Genomic DNA, 290 nt, shown 5'->3' on the forward strand with positions numbered 1-290 from the left:
ATTTATTTAATATTTTATTTATTTTTTTTTTGACAATTTTTTTTTCAATAATTTCATTTATATTAATATAATATTAACGCCATATTTTTCAAGCAAAAATAGAAATTTGAAAGTCTACGATTCCATATTTGTCTGATTTTTTGGTGTATTAGTAAATGTCAAATCGTACATTTATAAGCAGCTTAATGATTTCGGAAATAATGATTTATTTAATTAGTATTAAGCATTCCACATAATTACTGGAATGTATCGTATCTAAAAAATAGTAGCCTGTAAAGAGAACATTATAA

The 290-nt window shown here is 21.0% G+C and overlaps 1 protein-coding gene across 2 annotated transcripts in view; it reads left to right on the plus strand.

Moving 5' to 3' along the window:
- Positions 1-290, plus strand: part of LOC115234337 — a 108,720-nt gene that overhangs the window by 31,469 nt on the left and 76,961 nt on the right. The gene's annotated exons all lie outside the window — the stretch shown is intronic.

This window comes from Formica exsecta, unplaced genomic scaffold (assembly GCF_003651465.1).
Source record: "Formica exsecta isolate Colony F162 unplaced genomic scaffold, ASM365146v1 scaffold2, whole genome shotgun sequence".
Classification (NCBI taxonomy): Eukaryota; Metazoa; Arthropoda; class Insecta; order Hymenoptera; family Formicidae; genus Formica; species Formica exsecta.